Here is an 18,716-nt window from a genome sequence, read left to right on the forward strand (position 1 = left end):
CAGGTTGCCCAGAGAAGTTGTGGATGCCTCCTCCCCATAAGTGTTCAAGGTCGGGTTGGACCGGGCTCTGAGCAACCTGATCTAGTTGAAGATGTCCCTGCCCAGGGCAGTGGTGTTGGACTAGATGAGCTTTAAAGGTCTCTTCTAGCCCAAACCATTCTATGAAAAAGGGGTAAAGTCAGTGCCACTTCCCTGTGCAGTCCAGACTTTGCTGCTCTGCTCCGTCCTTTGCCTGGTCCGTGCACATCCCTTTCCTGCGCAGTCACACTGCGGGAAGGCAGTGGCTGAACATGTCTGCTGTGCTTGTGGTCAGAGGTTGTCCCATTCCTGTGCATTGATCTTTGGAGTATGGTAGGTAAAACAAGAGACAGCAGCAGCGTGATGCCCCAGGGCCAGGAGGTGCTGGGAGGCAGCTTTGGCAGTGACGCTGCTTGTAGAGAGACACATCCCTGCCTCACTGCAAAGTCTCAGGTAAGAAAAGAATTGCTGGCCAGAGATGTCGTTTAAAAGAAACAAGCTGGGCTCATGGGAAAGAGAAGAGGAAAGCTTTGTAGATGCCTGGTTTTGACTTTCCCCCGTGGTGCTTTTTATCTGTGGATGAAAAGCTTGTCCTCAAAGTCCTCATGCTGCTTGCCAGGGCCTTCCTTCACCTCTGCCTTTGCTCCTAGTGTCCCCACCCATGGCTCTCAGTCTAGACTTGAGCTCTGAGCTGCCTTGAAAGGCCGTCCTGAGGAATTAGAGCTGCAGAGCAGGGGCACGGGCATAACCGGGTGGATGAGAAAGACATTCAGAGGAAGGACAGGAGACTGCAGGGAGGGATGCAGGTGAGAACTGGGCTAGAAGTGCATCCTCAGCCAATGAGGACAACTTGTCCCATGTTCACCCTCCGTGCCACTGCAAGGAATCGGGCAGACCGCCTGGAGACATGCAGGTTACTGCCTCAGTGCTGGATGGAAACACAGGGACACACGACTTGGTGCTCCTGAGTGAGCAAGATTAGTTTTCTTTAAATGCTGATCACCATCCCCTCCTGTAAGGGCCAGCATTGAGCTTTGCTGTACGTTGGTACAGTGTTGTGATGTGGTTTCCTACAGAATCACAGCACAGGAAGGAGCTTGTAGTGCTGCGTTGTCAGGTGGAGATGCAGGATGTAAAATGGTAGGAAATTAGTGCTCTGTCGTTCAGGGAACTCCTGGCTTAATGTGAGAATTGAACGAACGTGTAATGACTGTTCAGCGCATGTTACGTGTTCTCCCTGCCCAGTCAGATGGTGCTTTTATTACTGCTCTCAGCTATAGGTTTTTCCTTTCTTATTCAGCCCATAGTGTCCCAAAATATTTTTTCCAGGGTTATTTGACTCATAAAACTCTCTCCAGGCCAGATAAACAATTAATTTAGGGAATAACTAGGGAGTAACACCAATGACGGTGTCTCAATGCACCAGGAAAAGGGTAAGTTCCTTCCCTTCAGACCCATCTGCTCCAGGGCCAGCTGTGGGTCTTTGAAGAGAAGGGGGTAATGTGGCGAAGTCTGGCCTCAGATTTCTAGGGCTGGACTTGAGCTTTTTCCCAACTTGCTGAATATCCTTCCTTCTAAAGACCAAACAGTATCACTGGAGAGGGCAGGAATTTGGTCCATTAGTCCCCAGAAGAAAATGAGGATGAAGCACTAGCAGAGTGCAAATCTGACGGTCTACCAGATGGCTTTTCTGCCCTCGGAGCTCAGCTTTACATCAGCTGCTGCTCCATACACCCCGATCTGCTCCATACTCCCTTTTGCTGAGTTCCTCACCTGGGGCTGATGCTTACTTACATTGCTGTGAGCCTTTCTGGGCTCCTGGACTGCAGACAGTGTTCGTGTGCTGACAGGCACAGTCTCCAGCAATTTTTTTAAGAGGGCGGGGGGACAAGCAGGGATTACTGTGTTCCCAGAGCTCTCCAACAAACATTGACTTGTTCCCAACAGAGCTGACTATTCTGTTTTCACTGCTGGATGCTCTTCTCACTGGCCAGCAGTTTGGCAATGTCAGTACCATGAACCACAGCCCCAGTGATGACCCCAGGTGTCAGGTTGTTTCAGTAGGTCCATATGGGTCCATATAGTGCTAGAGCTAACTCATAGCTCTGTTCCCTCTCTGGTGCGTGAGCTGGGTGTTTCGGAGCCAGTTTGGGTGTCTGCAAAGGACACAACAGTGTCTGAATCTGTATTTTGTTTCTTTCCCTGCAGAGCAGAGCTCTTCTAAAAGCTCTCCAGAGGGCACTGGTGCTGTTTGTGGATCAGATTAGTAATGTAAGTCTGGGCTGGGAGGCAGGAAGCCAGTTGTCAGGGTGTCTGCAGGGAGGGAGGTTTAAAGGATGGTGAGAAATAATGATTCTCCTGTACTCCGGGCTCAGCATGGCGACTGTGGAGAAAGCATGGAGCAGTGGTGGGAAAGGGTTTCCAAACAGGTAGTGTCAATTTTTGGGTGGGAGTGGAGAATCAGCCTTATGCTTGTAGGGCATCACCTCCTTGGCACCGTCCATACAGCAATGCCCAGCCTTCACCTGGCAGGAGAAGTGCTCTGAAATGCCTCTTCTGTGGATGTTTCAGCCTGGTGCTTTAGCTCCAGACTCTCTCCGCATGGAGCCTGCTCACCCATGCCCTCTACATCTTTCTGTTCCTTCACTTCGTCCTTTCTAGCAGGTGGAGGAGGAAGGGCTCCACGCAGTCCTGCTTTTGAAATGAATCTGTCCTTGTTCCCTTCTGATTCTGAGGCTTTCAGCCTCAGATCCTCCAGATCTGGCCAGGGAGTGGGACTCCTAAGAAAGGCAAGGAACAGGGTGGAAGTGGTACAAAGCAAGAAATCAAATCTTGCCTCCTCCAAGATGACTCTCATCTGTCTCGTGTCTGATGACACAAACCTGGTTTTTCCACGTAGTTTAGAACTGGAGATGCTGTTACAGAAAAACTCTCCCCTCGGGGTTGGGCACGTGGAAATCTTTTCCATCTCTCCTTCTGAGAGCCCTGAAGATGTATTTCCCAGGAGTGGCATCTCTTTCTGATTTGGAGGGCTCTTTCAGTGAGGGCTTTTATCAGCAGTGGTGTCCACTGCTCATGGACCTCTGATCTGGAGTCCTGAGCATCCCCAGAAAGTCCAGCGTCCTTTTGATTACATTGCCAGGACATCAACTTGTACCTTCTACTTGAAGCTCGACATAGTGCCTTCTGGGCAGATAAAGGACTATGCATGCATGTCCTCCCAAAAGGATGAAGAGTAAGGCAGATAAATCCTTGTTAACCTGTGGATAATACGCAGTTCTTCAATCTGACAGACTCCCCACAGTTTTGAAGTCTTCTTGCTGTTTCAGTGGATGCCCTTCGGTGTCCTTAAAGGTCCTAGTTTGAAACTTAGGTGCACAAGATAGTCAACATCTTGCTGTGCCTTATTTGTAGGAATGGGGACACTGTGATTAGGAAGTGCTGGCCTTTTTTTCAGTGATGTCTTGGTAACCTGAAATGAAACACATTTGTCTTTATTCCAAAGTAAAGGACTTGTATATCTTTGTTTCACAGCAGTAACTTTCCAATGAAATGAGATACAATATGTAACACATTCCTTCCAATAAATAAAGTTGATTTTCCCTAAGCAAACCACTAGTTTAGATATTTCATTCTTTCTGTCTCAACTTCCAGGTGTTTCTTTTGAACCCTTCACTGAAAACAAAACCCAAGCAGATGCAAAAACTGCTTCTTACCGTGTCCTTCAATTTTTTCTTTATGTTTCCCAGCAGATGAAGAAAAGGGGAGACCCTGTCCTTCTGTTAGAGGGTAATGCATGACTTGGCCTGGCTGACTCTAGGTTTCAGGACAGGGCCAACTTCGTGGTGCCACTCTTTGCCCAGGTTGGTGGGTGAGTAAACACAATATTCAGAGATGCTTTAAGCTTGCTCTGCTGTGGCTAGGCTCTATTGCCAGTCCTCTGAGAGCACCCCTGCATCCCAGGAAGGAGGCAGCCCAGAGATAACACCCCAAGTCTGGAGCCCTGGGAGTTGCACAGCAGTATCTGAGCTGCTTTGTTGACTGTTCTGCTCTGATAGCGCTCGTTTGTGGTGTCTGCTGGTAAAACCCTTATTGTGCCTTCCTGCAGAAAAGATTCTAGTGAAAGGCAGAAATTGAACCCTTTCCTGCCTGGTTACCAGTGATGTTGCCCAATACTGGTACTGAGTGGATCCGTAGCGAGGGGCTGTCCAATCCCCTCAGTGTTCAGGAACTTCCTCAAGTTCCTCCACTCAGAATGTTGCTGAGAAGTTCCTGCTTTGACCTGAGATGTGGTTGTTAGCAGTCTAGCTCTCTCTTCAAGCTTTTTTTTTGCCCCCACCTGAGCAACAATGGCCTCTCTGGGGATTCCTGTGTTCAAAACCTCCTGGTTTGTGGCTCTGGCCTTGATGATAGGGATGAAGAGCAACATGGCTTTTCATACAGACTGTCCAGGTGAGCAGAGATCCTGAATATTCAGGGACAAGGGAAAGCAGCAGGAAGATGTCCATCCTGACCTTGTCCCATGTGTCTCCCCCCCAGAGCATTTCCTGCTGCAGTGAAAACTGGAGTGTCACTACACAAATGGCACTCAGCAGATGAGGTGCCTGGACAGGTTCATCTGGAACCGGCAGGAGATCGTCCCTATGACAGTAAGGTGGGTTTCTACATGGCCTGAATAGAGCTGGGGCAGGCAATTGCTGAGTATTGGAATAGGCTGCAGTGGATTCGCTACCTGTGGGCTTCAAGGGGAAAATACTGCAGCTGTAACTGGAGGAGGACTCGGAGTGTGATGGACAGGAGAAGTGAGTCTTTGGAGGGGAGGAGAAGAGGAGATTGGCATGGGGAAACTTGGCGTCCCCAGCCTGGGACAAGGTTTAACCCCCTCTGCCGTCTCCCTGTTTGGCAACCACTGGATGTCAGAGAAGCTCAGTGGATGGTGGGAGATAGATAGGTCTAAGTTCAGTGGGGCAGGGGGAGAATGAGTGCCATGGACTGGAGCAGTTAACATCTTTGTTATGGGTCTAAGACTGAAGGAAATGACGTGCCGGAGCCCTGCAGAAAAACATGGGGCAGGACTCCCAAGCCTAACAAATGCACCTCCCCTCCTGCCAATTCCTGGAGCAATGGACACACCTGAAATGTGGGAGAAGACACGAAATGCTCCTACGAGATGTTTCTGGTAGAAGCAGAGTGCATCTTCCATTATGTTCCTTCACTGAGGGAAGAAAGAAAGAGGATTAAAGATGAATGTGGCTGGGAGATGTATAACGCGAGGTCATGTTGAAGGCAGTGGGTCTGAACCAAAGGATGTGTTGACAAAAGGGTTTGGAGGAGAAATCCATATGATGTCCATAGGTCCTATTGCTATGAATGATTCCCGAGGAGGATGGGGCAGGAAGAGAGGAGTAACCTGTCTGCCAGCGCTGTCTCCTGTCTGCCAGCGCTCTCCATCTCTCTCTTTCTCTCAGTTAAACTCAGAGTAAAAATTTTTTCCATGCAAACGGAGCCGTGGAGCTATCTCAACTAGCTGGTTTGTTCTGTAACAAGGTTTTATTCTTCTGAAATTAAGATCAAGTGGTTCAAAAATGGGCAGGAGGAGATGTGTTGTGTATGAGGACCTCCTCCTAAATGGAAATTAGTCTTTCCAGATCCTGGTCACTTTAGAAGTCACACCGAAGCAAGAGGATGTCTACACTTGTCAGGTGGAGCGTGTCAGCCTGCCAGTGCCCATCACTGTGGCCTGCGGTAAGAGACTGGAAATGGGGAGATCAGAAAGTCTTGAGGAGAGTCGCTTGTGGCTCTATGGGGACAGCGGGAAACTAGAAAAGATATTTTGGGGGAAAGCAATGTCTAGCCTGGGCCTTAACTCTCTGGACTGCTCTTCCAACAGAAACATGCTCTGGATCTGCTGTGAGCAAGAAGGTGACTGGAACGCTGGGCTTTGTGCTGGGCTTAGGCTTCATCGTGGTGGGACTCGTCATCTCTCAGAAGAAAAAGAAAGGTGAATTATTCATGAGCTAAGTAGAAGCCCATTCTTAATGGGGCTGCAGAGGGATGTTTTAAAGCCTGTAAGGCTTCACTAGAATTTAGATTTACCATGATAATTTCCTTGAGTTCCCAGCATTCAAGTGGGTTTTATATGGTCTAATCCAATATCCGCAGAAGTCAGTGATAGCTTTTAATTTATTTTAACTGATGTTAGATTGGGCTTTCAGTGATGAGAAGCCATTTTAGAACTATCATCAGCTGCTGAAAGGTCAGCCCAGTCCTCTGAGACGCAGTCCTAGGCTATGGTTATGGTTTCTTATGAGTATCAAATTAGCTACTTCATTCCCAAATGTCTCGACATTGCTTTGTTGCAGACATATTTTGCAGACTCTGGAAGCAAATGCATTCATACTTATTTATAGAAGGATTAAATACCTTTCTTTTGAAACTGTGCAGGGGAAAAAAGAGACAACATTATCTTCCAGAAAACTGCATTCTTGTTCTCAAAATGTTGGTTTGCTGAGTAACAGCATCTTATCCCAGCCTTTGCTTTCTGCTTTCTAATAATTTTGGATTATTAGAATCACAAACGAGTACTGGGTAAGTCATTGTTGTGTAATGTCTTTCATAGTGCAACGAGGAATATCCCTCAGTTTAATCTTGTACTATTAATTTTTCCTAAGCAAACTCCCTTAAGCAAGCCACATCCAATATAGCCCTTTGCTCCCATTAATTCTCAGCCTATGGGTTTAGGTCACCAGCATCAGGAGGACCTGAATTCCCTACCCACCATCACAGCTGTTATTAACTAGAGAAGAAAAGGCTTGGTGCGGAAAACACTGAAACCCCTTTCCTTAGACCCAAACAGCCAGTTTCCCAGTGAACTACGAGAACGGCATACAGATTTGCTTCTATAGGAAACAGTTTTCCAGCCTGCCCAGAGCCTGAGCTCATTGCACCTGTGTTGTTCAGGGCCCTGCATTATCCACATTATAAACGCTTTGGGTAGGTCTCCAAGGTCATCTCAGAGACTGGATTCCCCTGCCATAAATAAATCCCCTACCAGAACAGCCTCTGGCAGGGCTGCCATGGGCTCTCTGAAGCTCAACTGACCCCACGGATCTTACCAGCTCTGTGTGGTGGGCTAGCACGGGACCACTGTGCACTTGGAGATGACAGGGAGAAGGAGCAGGCTGACAGCTGCTCCAGGACTTCAGAGCAGAGATGCATCCACGGACTATTAGGATGAACATGGAAACCACAGGAAAATCATTCAGGGGAGCGAACGCGGGAGACTCTGCTAACAGGAACCTGGAGGAGCATTTCATATCCCTCTGGCTGGCTGGCACGGTGACTGGCAATGCTCCAAAGCCTGCATGAGAAGTTCCTCCACCCATTTCTTCTCTTTTTTCCCACAGGGCTGCCATGCCTGTCTGCTGCAGCCACAGAGGAAGGCAACATGGAAAGGGACACACTGCTGGGTGACTAAGTCCACAGCAAACCTCTGTGAATCTGTTTCGCCCTCTCAGAGTTAAGAGGAGCTGTTGCTCCCTGCTCTTTCCCAACACCATTCCCTTTCCTCCTAGTGTTGCCCCCATTAGCAGGGTACTGCCTCTTCTCCTCTCAGAAGAACTGTGAATTTGCAAATTGTCAGACTTGGAAATTCAAGAGTAATCTTAAGGACTGGTGTTGGGCCATTGAGGCTAGGATGGACTCTGCTCCTGCCTGAAGCTGCAGGAGGAAAGCTAGAGCTCCCCAGCCTTGCACACACCTGGAGAGAGAAGAAGGGAATAAATAATAGCATTTCTAAGGAATGTTTTGTACTTCAAGCGATTTATCTAAGGGTCTGAAAGGATTTAATAACTGAGAGCTAATTAAATGTACTAATTAACCCGGTGTTTAATCTCAGCTCTTCGCTAGCTTTCTGTGCTGCTGAAGCAGAGACATAGTCCCATATATCATGACATCCAGCCACTTTGCTTAATTGTGATTCCTCTGCACATGGTGCAGGCACTCAGCCGCTAAGGTGATGAGAGGAACACGAAAGCCCACGTACAGGAGAAAATCAGAGGGGCGAAGCCAGCCCTCTGTGACTAACAACCTGTGAGATTATTTCCGTGAAGAGGATGTTGACAGTCTAATTTTTTTCCCCTCCCCATTATCACTGGTTTGTTCTCATTGACGCCACTGTTTTGCTAAGGGGGATGGGAACAATCTGCTTCTGGGCACACGGTGTCAAAATGGTCATGTTATTCCTTGGTCCCATGCTTGTCACCATGGCTCTGAGCTGCTTTGCTACAACCAGGAGGAGGAGGCTGCTCACTTTCTCTTCTCACCATACTTCGCCATGGACTTGCTTTTCTGTGAGGGTTTATACTGGTGCTACTGGTACTATTTTGGTGTACAACCCACACAGCTAACTCTTAGATCTCCATGAGCTGTTTCCTCAGTGCCACAGAGGAAGGAACATCTGAAGTGACCACCCGGAGCCAGCTCAATCCAGTAGTAGATCAGGAGCAATGTGACTTTCCTGCTTCTAGGGATAAATAATTCCTCCTGGCTCTGGAGCTGTGGGGGACCCTGGAGCAGGTTGGTGGGTTGGTGGATTGTGGTGGGCCCAGGAGAAGGTGTGCTCCACAGGAGAAACAGAGACAGAGGACTCACAAGATTCAAAATCCCGGCACATCATGAAGGGCATCGTCCCAAGACACGCTCCTCATGGGTGCAGTATTTAGTGGGGGACATCTGAAATCTTGACATTACTTCTTCTCACAGCTGTCATGGAAACTATTCCTGGGAAGCTACCAAGAACCACAGACTGCCCAACCTGGGGCAGAATAATTATCCCCAACAGCACTATTTAAACCAGCAGCTTCAGTTTGCTCCCAGCTGTAACGCCATCTACATACTGTTCATTTATTACTGCTAAAATAAACATGGGATGGAGGAGAGCTTCTCTCAGGCTCATGACTTCAACTTGGGGTCACGACTCCTTCCTTAGGAGCTACTAATTTAAATGTGTTTGGAAATGAGTCTGTGTGAGCACAGGGTCATTAAATTAGCCGGGGAAACAGGCTGCGGTGGGGGGATGCGGCAGGCGCCTTCATTGGAAAACTCCAAGGGAAAGCCAGGCACGGATCTTAGGAGAATGAATCAGACCTGCCAGGATGTGAGGAGAGGGGGGAGACGACCCACCGGGGGCTTTTTTTCCAAACTGAACAAGCAAATGATTTTACAAAACCGGCAATCCCCCAGTGTCTCCTTGCGCAGTCCTATGCAGCCAGCGGAGGAAATTGGTAACTGTACCCAGCAAGCCTGTTTTTAATTAACAAATAATTATCTACAAATTGCTGTAATTATTGCCTTGGATTCCAGAGGATGGGGACGTTAGCGCGAGATGAGCACAGTTTCCTTGCAAGTGAAATATTTTCCCTGCCTTATCTCCAGCGCCCTGCTGCTGTGAGGTTTAGGGACTCGGCAGCGCTTTCCTTTTGAGAAAGTGATAAAACAGCTCAGGCTGCCTGGAAGGGGAAGCATGGTGGAAAAGGCACTGAAGGGAGGGCAGGTTCTTGCATTTATCGGGTTGTCTGCCCTCATGCTGGAGTGGTTTGGGGGATGCCAATTAAGACGTAAACCCCGGCACCGAATGCCAGGAGGAGGGTGCTTGCACGTCGGTGAGCTGGCAGAGCAAAACGAGCATCCTGGTTTGCGATCTTTCAATGAGGAGGGAATAAAACCAGGTTTGGAAAATTGGGGTTAGTGTTAATTCAGATCAAATGGGGAGCACGGAGCTGCCCCAAGCCCTCAGCACTGAGGGATGCTGGTCTGGAGGGGGTGCAGCACCGGCCATGACCTTCTGGACCACATTTCGGAGGGAGGGTGGTACTTGCAGAGCCCTTCCACCACTTTTCCTTCAGGCTCTGCTGCCAAACCTCGTGGTGGATATCCACAACAACCACCTTTTCTGGTTACAAAGAGTCTCCCCCATGGTAGCCTAAGTACTAACACACAGGGATATTTATTGTCCTGAAGGGCTTATACCTTTTCAACAGGTCTAACGGGAAAATCCACCTCAGTTTGCAGGGAAGGCACTGAAAGACTGCAACATGTCCCAGCCTGGATGGGCAACCTGCTGAAGAGTTCCCAAGCCCAAACTTCAGCCTTGCTCGGTGTGTTTAATCTCTGAATCCTGCCGCCTCCCAAGAAACGATGCCCTTTTTTTCTGTCACTCCTAAGCGATTCCCCTAAACGATGCCGCTCGCTGCCAAGGTTTCCATGACAGCCTCCGCTTCAAGCAACCGGGGCGCTTTTTATTATTCATCTGTGGCATATTTACCTGAGGTGAACTGCCTGTACCATGTGCCGCTGTGAAGTGTTGCCTTTGTTTACCCCGTACTATGTCTTTCCACTTCTCCGTGCAGGCATCAGCCATTTTGGGTTGGGGGCCCTGCAGCCCCTTCCAAGGCGATATGGGGCACATTGCTGACTCTCACAGCATCCCTTCAGCTGTAAGAAAACCCCTTCTCGGCAAAGAGATGCTGTGGCTCCTTGCTGTGAGGAAGGTAAAGAACAGGGCAAGCTAGGACCTTAGCCCTCCCCTCACCCTCAACTTGCCTTTACCAGCAGGACAACATAAGAGTCCTTAATCCTGCTCAAAAATATCCCACTTGGCCTGAAAATATAGGAATGGCAGCTGATTTTCTGCTACTTTCTGGGGTAGCAGGAGGAATTTGTTTGGATGCATGAACCTGTGTCACTGCTGATGCCCAACGTGGTCCTCAGCACTAGTCAGTCTTGAGGAGCTTCATGCTCTTCAGACCCCCTGAGGTTTAAGCTCCCAGCACGAACTCATCCTTTCAGAGCTTACATCGGGACCTCAGCAGGCGCAGAAAGGTGTTTCTCAGTCGTTTCAGGGCTTGTTGTCGAGCTTCGCTTGCCGATTGTGTGAGCGAAAAATCACCCGCTGTGAAAGCCGAGTCTTTGCCCTTAGCATGGTGCCCTAGATGCTGGGACCTTGTTAAGCATCCGTGATGCTCCTGCCTTATTCAAGGCATGGCTGTGCCTCAAATATGTGACTCTAGCAGGAAAACAAAGAAAATTAGACCATGCTTCGGCATTAGGATCAAGAAGTGCCTTTGTTTTTTTAATACCTACCCCTCTCAGACGCACTGTGGACTTTAAATAGGTGGTTTCTAATGAATGGAAATAGTTCATGGACAAAGAAGCTGTCACAAGAAATGATTGATGGTGCTTAATATTTTATTTTCAAGACTTAAAGGGAAATCTCTGAAATATCTTTTGGCTGGTCTGTCAACCTAATGAAGTGATTCATAGAGATACAGAAGGAACCAAAGGCCCGTTACCAGCAGAGCGGGACAGCATTGGTAGTGTTTCATACCCACTTTTGCAGCATGGCTGAAGAATACTATGGGGGAAAGGCAAACAAAGGCAGAATTCAGATTCAGTTGCTTCAGCCCTGCTGACGAGAGGAAAACTAAGCCTTTCTAACCACTGCGCACCAAAAGTACTTAAAAAGAAGAAGAGAAAACCAGCTCTTTGTCGGTGAAACACGAATTTTCTTTGAAATTGGAGTATCTGCAGGCTACTGTGCCCAGCATCACTTTGGCTTTTTATACCACCAAGCTTTAATGCCTGTGGAGATTTCCCATGGGAAACCAGCATGCTGTTGTGCTACTGGGCTACACTGGTGAAACAACTTGACCTAAATCACGCAAAAGGTCAAGGTCACGCATGGGATTTGAACTTTAACCTTCTGATGTCTCATTCTGTGCATACACCATCAGCTCTTGTTTTCTCTCATGCCTCATTTCACTCCGGATAGTTTCTGCTGCCTTCAACCTCTCCCAGCTGCCAGTGATGCTCTTTGCTGCCTCCAGCATGTCCCCATAGGGGACATGTCCCCATACACGACATGTCCTCAAAAGGCTGGAGGAGCTCCTTGCTTCATGTGAAGGAAGAAGCCGCGTTGTGATCAGCTGCTCTGCGGGATGGCCAGTTTGAGTTTTTCAAGAAAAAATGAGGATAGGGATTACAAGGTTTCAGGAGAAATTCTGACCTGTTCTTCAGGCGAGTGTGACCTTCCACTTAAGGGAGAGCAGCCATCTCACCTAACTATAGAGCGCTGCCATGCAGGTGTCTACATCTGAGCTATTGTTCACACTCCCTTTATAGCTGATGGAGACAAATAAGCTCCTCTAGGGAGCAAGATGTCCCATCCTGAAGTAGACATATAAAATAGCCTAGGTGCATGCTCACAGGAGTGCCTGTGATGGCAGTCTCGGATGGTGAAGCCTCCATGGCTAGGAGAGGTGTACCCATTCGAGATATGTTGGCTATAGGCAATCCTTGAGGAGTTAGAGCAATCCTGCAATGCAGGGGGGATATCTTAAAAAACATCTCAACTGGCTCTGTGTGTACAGGTGAGACCTCCAGGTGTTCAAAATACACTGTTTCTGCTTCCCCCATCATAACCTGTGCTGACATTTCTTTCATTCCCAAATTTTCCTTTTTTTCAGCTACTTCTTCTCTTTTGTCACTAGATGACAGCAGAGGTCTCATAACATCACACCACTCTGAACCCAGGGCTGGTACCACTTCTGTACTAGGCAGTTCATGGCTGGGACAGCCTGCTGGGTGCCCCAAATCACCCTGATGGCTTTTAACAACTCTTTATCTACTTATTTCTCTGGCAGATTATGTAGAAATACACTATTTAAGTCAAAACTGCCACCTTTTGTGTGGAGCTACTTGTGTGCATTTTCCTGCTTCATCACGTCTGTTGTCCCCATCCTATTTTTAAGAATTTCTCTCACGCCTACTCGATGAATTTTGTTTTAAACTAGGCTTGTGCTCTCCAAAGATGGACACTATGCACCTCATTTAATTTAACAGGAGCGCTCACAGATACAGGCAACTGGAACACCCTCCAGCCCTGTACAACCTAATCCTGTACAGCAGCTGCAGACACAGAGCTGAGCTCCCAAGGAATAGGTAGCTCCCGGCAGGAGGACTTCTGTAATAATTTGGAATTGGCACCTAGATATGAGCATAAATACTTTAGACAGGATGGTTGGTTGGATGGATGGATGGATGGATGGATGGATTTTAGTGCATACAGTAATTACTACTTCTCAGTGGAATGTAGATCAGATAATTGAGAGTTAGATAAGGGGTGGAATGGGGGAGTTTTTAAAAAGAATGATTTAATTATAAATTATTTTATTATCAGGAATTCCTTTACCAGGTGCAGATAACAAGGAAGAAAAGGCTAGGGTTTTTGAAACATGAGTCAATCAAATGGGTGATTTCTGTACCTGGGATGGTCTTGAGGGGGCTGCTTCAGGCCGTGGACTAGCAGAGAGCTCCGCATGAGCGCAGGGACCTTGTCTGATGATTAACTGAACCAGGTCTCTGATCTGTACAAAGGTATTCTGTGGGGAGGATATGATCTATGCTCTTAGGAGAGGCCAGGACACTTTAGGAGACATTCTGTGTGATTTATTCATACTTTCATAGGAGATTCTGGGACAATATTTCACAAGGAGGATTTTCATTACAAAATTCTCAAACCTAAATCCCCAACAGCAATCTTTGGTGCCTGCAGCTCTTGGGCATGATCCAGGATTTTGTCCTTGTCAAAACCAGAGCAGAGGAGATACTGAGACCCTTTGAATCTTTCAGATATTGTGAAGCTAGAAGTTGTATTTCAAGCTTCTTGTCAGTAACTAGAAGAAGCTTCCACGTTGTTTCCTATAGAGATTGTGGTTGTTGCCTTTGTTTTCCCTGCAGTATAATTTTTACTCTCAAAGGCGATAACCTACAGATACTGGTAGCCCTTCATGATCAGTCCTTGGCCCTCTGCTCCTATTGACTTGAATCGTGCAGGATCACAGCCCTAAAGAGCTGTTGTAGTGCATTATGATGGAAAACTAAAACAGTCAGCATTTTCATTTCTGATCACTCAGTCCCCAGCCCTGTCGTGGTTTACCCCCAGCCGGCAACTAAGCCCCACACAGCCGCTCGCTCACTCCCCCCGGGTGGGATGGGGGACAGAATCAGAAGGGTAAAAGTGAGAAAACTCGTGAGTTGAGATGAAGACAGTTTAGCAGGTAAAGCAAAAGCCACGCGTGCAAGCAAAGCAAAACAAGGAATTCATTCACCCCTTCCCATCGGCAGGCAGCTGTTCAGCCATCTCCAGGAAAGCAGGGCTCCATCACACGTAACGGTTACTTGGGAAGACAAACGCCATCACTCTGAACGTCCCCCCCTTCCTTCTTCCCCCAGCTTTGTATGCTGAGCATGATGTCATATGGTATGGAACACCCCATTGGTCAGTTGGGGTCAGCTGTTCCGGCTGTGTCCCCTCCCAACTCCTTGTGCACCCCCAGCCTCCTCGCTGGTGGGGCGGGGTAAGGAGCAGAAAAAGCCTTGACTCTGTGAAAAAAAAAAGGAACGAAAACATCCCTGTGTTATCAACACTGTTTGCAGCACAAATCCAAACCATAGCCCCATGCTAGCTACTGTGAAGAAAATTAACTCTAGAAAACTAACTCTACCCCAGCCAAAACCAGCACAAGCCCACAGCTGGATGTAGGAGAGAAGATGATACTGTTTCTTTGGTGTCATGCTCTAGTTGGTGGTGGTGGAGATGAAGGTTTCTAGGGAATTATGCCTCCCAGTTCATTGTAGCCGTCTAGATATTAGGCAGTCAAACTAAGCTGACAGTATAGGATCCGCGTGTGACAAAATAGCCAGGTGGATAACTCCCCCAAATGGTTCTGCCCTTCCCAAGATGAATATTTAAAATAAGAGTTAGGAGGCATCAAGAGAAACTTGCATCTCTCAGTTGGCCAGGAAGGGAAAGCTTAGATGATTCACTTAGACTCAATCCTGACACTCAGGTGAGATGAATCCCATCCCTGGGAAGGAAGAGCTCAGAGATCATTTGCTGTGTGTCCTGAGCAGCCCAGTGTGTGTCCACCTGAATCCCATGGAATAGGTCAGGGTAGGGTAGGGTAGGAGAGGAAGGGATGGGATGGAATGGGAAGGAATGGGATGGCATGCAGCTGTAGGTAGGCAGAATATTCATAAACAACAACCAAGTGACTTCATTCCACTGAAGTCACTGGTTATGCTTTTTCCCTGATGTCACATGCTTCATCCCCAGACTTGGGAGCTGCCCTATCCCTAGGAGACATGGCTCAGGTGGTGGCTGATAGACCACAGGGAGAGCCTGGCTGTGTTTGGGAGCTGACCCATCACCAGCAGAGGACCTTGAACGTTGCTTGACATGTCGCAGAGCATGAAGCAGTTCCTCTGTGAACCAGCTAGGATCTGTCCATCTGTTTCATGTCCTGTTTTAGAAACTGTAAATCAAGGTAAATCCAGCCTGGAGGTGACAAGTATCTAGGTCACCCTGGCCCTGTCCACAGCTGGCAGAGTGGCGAAGGGAGGGGAGAAGGGTGATGCTTACTGATGAATCAGAGCTGAAAGCAGACCCTTAGAGACATTGGTACAGCCTGAATGTTATAGATCAGCAAGTGCTGACCTAAAACATTCACCTTCAGGTTCAATGGATGACTTCTAAGCCTTGTTACTGCAGTTTTGGGACTAAAAGGGGTCCTGAGAAGCCTCCACAGGCTGAGTCGCAGGAGCAACAGCCTGCAGTTAGGCAGCTACGTGTCTGTGGTACCAATCAAGCTTTTAAATCTGGAAGCATCTGCCCCAGCAGTGATTTGATTTTATGCAATGTATCTCATGCTACTGTATTGCTAAGCATGTCACTAAATCCTCGCACATCAAAGGAACAAAGTAAATCAAGCAAAACTGCATAAGCCACATTACAATTCAGTTTTGGCAAAAGGTGCTTAGACAGCCCTGGAGGCTGCGGTCCTCTAGCTAGCAGCAAAACTCACATAAACCCAGAAGCAGTGCAGTTTTTTCCTGTACCACCAGGCAAAAGGCTTGCAGCTAAGGTTGGATTAGGAACTGGCCTGGAGTCAAGTGGTCCAGAGATCTAGTCCTGAGTGTGATCATAATTTTCCAGGTGGATTGAAGCATTATACTTAACCTTTTTGTGCTCCCATTTCCTGGTACATAATTTTTTCCCCCCATCTTCCATGGGGGAGATGAGGATTAATTAGATAAGGCTGTTTAGTGGAGACCAAAAAGCTTTGCAATTGTTAAAGACTCAGGTTTACCCTTTGCTAGGCCAGCTCACTTGAGTTCCTGGGAGTCAGTATTGCAGGGCAGAATTTGACCACAATTACTGTTAATATTCACTATTTGTAATCCTGTCATAGGGTTCCTGATGCCTTTTGCTGCTTTGCAGGTGTTGGTAGGAAAAGGAAATGGTACTTCAGAAGCCCAGCAGCTATCTTACCCCTTGGGCCACGTTCCAACAGGAGAGCTGTCATTCACTGACAGACGCTGAGATAGAAGTCCCTGGGACAGGTTATTCATTCGGGTCTGATGGATGACAAGTGTGGACGCTGTGTGAAGGCTGGGTAGAGGCCACCGTGGGCTATAGTGGAGAGGATGCTGTGGTGGCGAAGATGCAGTGCAGAAAGTGGTATGACTGAATAATGGGATAAACATCTCACTGTTCCCTCCAGTGATGATGGAGGAAGCCCAGGGGGCTGGCTTAGACTAGATGCCCACTACTAGATGGTCTGCATTAAGGTAACGGAGATCTAAGGCTCGTTGCATTGCATAGGTGGAAGCACTTAGTGCAATACAGAGGCCATGGGGTACCTGGGACATCTGAAAGGGAACTGATAGGTCTGACACAGAATCTATGGGATGCTTGTGCACTCATGGATGAGCAGCTGGAGTCCAGGTAGGACACCAGAGCGTCTCAAATGCACTGAACATGTAAGCATGGGCAGCTAAATAAAGCTGCTAGTCAATACACCCCATGGAGACTGGGGAGCAATTCAGCCTGTATGGAAAGAGACACCTACATCTTCATGGCTCAGTTACTCTCCTGACTCCACGAGTGCCCTGACTAGCTCTTCACATACTTCAGAAAGTGGCTAATGTAGACATCTGCACATAGATGCCTGCACGTAGACACCTATGTGCAGAGCTGAAACCAACCTCTGGGTTCCTTTAATTCAGATCCTCCAACAGCAATACTGAGATCCTCCACAGAAGAAAAGAGAGCCACTCTGGAGGCTGACCATATTTCCCTTAGCAAAAGGAGGTAGGAGCAGGGTTCTCAGGGAATTTGTTCTTGGCCCCAGAGAGGTTGCCATTTGAGACTTTCCAGGTCAGGAGGGTTAGGGAACGTGCAAGCCCTCTTGCCCAGGGCACTTTGCACTGTAATTCCCTAGATTTCTTCTCTTCGTCCCTGAAGCCCTCTCCATCCCAAATCTAACACAGAAACTCAAGACCTCTATTCCAGATATCCCAAGACCTCTTGTCCCATACCAACTCTCTACTCTTCTTTTTGCCATAACACACTGATAATCACGTCTGTCCTACAATAAATGGACTACAGTCACCAGTGTCCTTTAACATGGGTAAAGTCAAACCCAGTTACAATGACCTTTGGTTACTGCTGGACTAGAACATGTTAACATTTATAGACTACCATCCCCATACAGAATATTACACAAGCAACAAATGCAACGCTCTTGGGCTCCCAGGGATCTTTTTCTCTAGAGAATCCAGATGCTTTCCAGGCGCCTGGTAACAGTACAAAATAGTCTGCTATTAAAATTCAAAAGTAAGTAAAATAGCCCTTCCCTGCAGGCTTTCTTTCTATGAGGCATTTCTGATGAGAATCCAGATCCTCTACAGAGGCCTGGCATACGAAATCCAAATTATATAGCTAGCATTCCCCTCTTTAGAAGTGGCTGTGTGAAGCACAAAATCCCTTTGCAGTTCCCTCTGGTGATGAGAGGCAGCTCCTTATGTTCAGAGTGCTCCTCTCAGCATGCCTTGGGCTGAAGGCCTGCAAGGCTTGTAGCCCAGGAGCTACCTCCCCTTCCCGTGGTCCTCCTGGCTAGCCCAGGAGCTACCTCCCCTTCCCGTGGTCCTCCTGGCTCAGGGGAGAGCCCATCTCCTACATGATTCAGAGAACGGTGGAGGGTCCGCAGGCAGAACCACCCTCTTGCTTTCTCCAGCCTCCTGGGACTGCATCTGTCTTTCCATCCCCATCTCTGGAGCCTTCCCACTGACATCTGAAAGGGCACGTCTACAACTACACATTTTGGGCTATTTTGTCATGGGGATAGGTTAAAAATGAGTCATGGTCATTTTCATGAATTAAGTGCACAGCGGAGTTTTTCCACACAGTGAGCCATTATGAACCCATAGGCGGAGGAGATAATTACGACTGTTGTAAAGCTGTGCCTAATTTCCCACTCCATAAAGGGGAGACAATAACTCCCTTCCCTCATGGAGGTGTGTGACGATTTAATCACAAGGGGAGCTCTGTATTTATAGATTGTAAAGACACCACTATGATTATATAGTCCCACCTTCTGCATAACAAAGCACAAAGAACATCAGCCGTTAACATCTGGGTCCAGTTCATAATTTTTGCTTGAGTTTGTAGCACATCTCTTAGAAAGATATTCATGTGACAAATCTGAATATATGTGTGTCAAGTTGTGAACCCCATTTTCTCTGTTGACTTACACACAGCATTGTAAACACGGCGTTCTCCTAGAGAAGCTGGCGGC

At 47.8% G+C, this 18,716-nt stretch overlaps 1 pseudogene; it reads left to right on the top strand.

Annotated features, from left to right (window-relative positions):
- Positions 1-4,495: 4,495 nt before the first annotated feature.
- LOC104079323 lies at positions 4,496-6,019 on the top strand (annotated as a pseudogene).
- Positions 6,020-18,716: the final 12,697 nt, after the last annotated feature.

The sequence above is a fragment of the Fulmarus glacialis genome, unplaced genomic scaffold (genome assembly GCF_000690835.1).
Source record: "Fulmarus glacialis isolate BGI_N327 unplaced genomic scaffold, ASM69083v1 scaffold40207, whole genome shotgun sequence".
NCBI classification, from domain to species: Eukaryota; Metazoa; Chordata; class Aves; order Procellariiformes; family Procellariidae; genus Fulmarus; species Fulmarus glacialis.